Genomic DNA, 3,357 nt, shown 5'->3' on the forward strand with positions numbered 1-3,357 from the left:
ATGCGTTTGTCACTTTTCAGTAAGGCCTAGGGGCCTTGGCATGAGCTGGCACCTGGTCTGCCAGTGTCAGAAGAGGATCTTCCCTCTCTTATCCCCAGGTGTCTGTACTGGGAGCAGTACTGTTCAACTTATTCATAAATGACCTGGGAAAGGGCTAAACAGGGAGGTGGCAAAATTTGCAGATGATACAAAATTGCTCAAGAGAGTTAAGTCCCAGGCAGACTGCCAAGAGCCACAAAGAGATCTCACAAAACTGGGTGACGGGACAACCGAATGGCAGATGAACATCGGTGCTCATAAGTGCAAAGTAATGCACATTAGCAAACATAATCCCAACTATCCCTATAAAACGATGGGGTCTAAATTAGCTCTTACCACTCGAGAAAGAGATCTGGGAGTCATTGTGGATAGTTCTCTGAAAACATCCACTCAATGTGCAGCGGAGCGTTGGGAATCATTAAGAAAGGGACAGGTAATAAGACAGAAACTATCATATCGCCTCAATATCAATCCATGGTACGTCCACATCTTGAATACTGCGTGCTGATGCGGTCGCCCCAACCTCAAAAAAGATATATGGGAATGGGAAAGATTCAGAAACGGACAGCAAAGATGATGAGGGGATATGGACCAGCTTCCGTCTAAGAAGAGATTCATAAGATTGGGACTTTTCATCTTGGAAACGAGACGACTAAAGGGGGATAGGAGGGAAGTCTATAAAACCATGACCGGCATGGAGCAAGTAAATAAGGAAAGAGTTATTTACTCCTTCTCATAACACACGAACCAGGGGTCACCAAACCAAATTAATAGGCAGCAGCTTTAAAACAAACAAAAGGAAGTCTTGCTTCACGCACCACACAGTCAACCTGTGGAACTCTTTGCCAGAGGATGTCGTGAAGGCCAAGACTATAACAGGGTTCAAAAAAGCACCAGATAAATTCATGGAGGATAGGTCCATCTATGGCGCTTTGAAAGCGGTATCCCTAGCTAGGTATCCCTGTTTGCCAGAAGCGGGGCATGGGCGACAGGGGATGGAGCACTTGATGATTCCCTGTTCTGTTCATTCCCTCTGGGGCACCTGGCATTGGCCGCTGTCAGCAGACAGGATACTGGGCTAGGTCTTTAACTTGGACGGGTAGCTGGGAAGACGGTAAATCAGACAGAACCCGTTTGACAAACCTCTTCATTTCCTTGTTATTGCCTGACTCCTTTATTCATTTCCTTTTCCTTATTTCCCAGCAGACCGACTAGCCACCAGATTTGGGTGCTAGCAGAGGGACCTGACGAGCTCCTTCTTTTTGGCAGCGTTGAACATGCCAGGGCACAGTCAGATTCTGGATGCTCATCTGAATGTAACACCTAGCGCTCAGCTTTATTGCTGTTTCTTAGCTCTTTTGGGCCATCGATCTTTGGTCTGACCCGTGGGATCCCTGCATTAGGAGAGATGGCTAATTAATGAGCCCATAAACCTTGGAAATCAAATGAAACCTGAAGTCCGTAGAAGACCTCGAAAGGCCCTTGGGGAGTGGAGTGCGAGCTGAGGAAGAGTTCCCTGCACAGCTTACCTCTCCATTCTCGTTTTCTTGTCCTGAGCGCAAAAGCCAGGAAGCAGCTCCGGGTAGGGAGGGGATACCATATGTGTGCAGTGGTTAGACAGGAAACAGCGAGGAACTGGACTCGTATGGAGTGAAACTATAAGCATCTTCTGTATGCCTGATGACTGCAGGTTTGAGAGAGTTATGTGGGAAGTGGAGGCTTTCGGTGGGCTTTCAGAGGAAATGTAATGGAAAGGCTGCAGAAAGTGGAATCCCAGGTTTTTAAACAATCCTCCACTAACACACCAAACAGCTCAGGTCTAGTTACTCATTCAAAATTAGAATAAAGTTACAGCAAGATTTCATCATAAATGAAGTCAAACCCTAAAGATTTCAGAACACAACTGCTATAAGGAGCCACGAGGGAAGCAATACAAAGTCAACCTTGCCTCAGAGAAAGGCAGTTAAACAATTTCTCTTTTTTTAAAGCAGCATAATCTCCCCAAACGGAAGGGCCCTGTTCCCGGAGAAGGGTCCTGGAGAGGGTTTTCCTCGTTGGTGCCGGCCATCCACCTCCCCGAAAGGCGGGAGCTAGGTCAACGGAAGAATTCTTCTGACCAAGGCGCGGACTGACGTAGCCGCGCCGATTTACGTTCCCCGTGCAGCCCAGGCCCGAGGGTCGGTGCATGCTGAACAGTTAAGTCAAAACAGCTCCGTCCGTCAGAGGTGTGCAAAAGGGAAAACCCGCTCCTGGGCGACACGGCCACGCCGCCCTAACCCGCAGCGTAGCTAAGGGCATTCGGGGAGGCGGTGGGTGGGCCTAAAGTGATGGAAAGCCCCTCCTCCAGCACGGGGTTGTGACAGCCTAGTCTCCGTAGCACAGACAGGGTGGCCACCAAGAGACAGGAACAGACAGCGAAAGCCAAAGCGGCCCCAGGGCAGGGGGCGAGGCTGCCTGTTGGACGAGGAGACCAGGTGGGACAGGTGTTTTGGACAGGCCGTCCTCCCGTCAAAGGAGGAAGAGCCCGAGAAGAGGGGCTGGGCAAGAAGCTACAAGCAGGGAAAGAAGCAGAGCAGGCAGGCAGGCAGCTCCCCTTAGAGCCAAGGAAGGCACCGGTCCAAGCCCCCCAAAAGCAGACTAGAGAGCAGATCAGCTGCAAAAGACCAGGGAAAGCCAAGAACACAGAGAGACCCAAATAAAGTTTCAGAGCTGAGCTTTGCTTACAAGGAGGAACGTGTGACAAAGATACCTAGAAGTACAGGGCCTGTGGAAAAGAGCACTCCCGAAGGCCCAGGATAACAACTGCTTTCCTGAGAATCTGCTTTGTAGTGCACTAAGCCTAAACAGCCCACTGTCAGTTGTTCAAACCAATCACCAGAGAAGAGCACGAACACAGTCCCCCACTACCACAAATTATACAGTCCAGTTTCCTCCTTTTGGGGAAATCACAGGGGTCAGCACACCCCCAGTGCAATGGATGAGCCTCACTCTAGGAAAACCACCTTTGTGATCATGGTATCTCCCCTGCTAGGTAAGTATGAGTTCCTGCTGCCCGGCCGCCGCCTGCCCTCGCTCGCCCCGCACTTATAACACACGGGGCGGACCGACCACCGGCCTCGCCCACACCGGCCCCCACTGCCGACAGCTGCCCCGACGCGGCCCCCGGAGACCGTCCCTTCCCCACGCCGAGCTCCCGGTTCCAAAGTCAGGCCCTGCCTGGCAGCCTGCGTCCGCTCCCACAATGCTCTGCTCGCACACAGATCTGCATACCCGCTCCCACGGCTCCGCCCCTCTGCTCGGGCCCCTCCCCCTGCCCGC

At 51.7% G+C, this 3,357-nt stretch overlaps 1 non-coding gene across 1 annotated transcript; it reads right to left on the reverse strand.

The window, feature by feature from the left end:
* Positions 1 to 2,914: 2,914 nt before the first annotated feature.
* On the reverse strand, positions 2,915 to 3,078 carry LOC120389432. The gene has a single exon (XR_005590916.1). It is a non-coding gene; the product is annotated as a U1 spliceosomal RNA (small nuclear RNA).
* Positions 3,079 to 3,357: the final 279 nt, after the last annotated feature.

The sequence above is a fragment of the Mauremys reevesii genome, linkage group 23, assembly GCF_016161935.1.
Source record: "Mauremys reevesii isolate NIE-2019 linkage group 23, ASM1616193v1, whole genome shotgun sequence".
NCBI lineage: Eukaryota > Metazoa > Chordata > Testudines > Geoemydidae > Mauremys > Mauremys reevesii.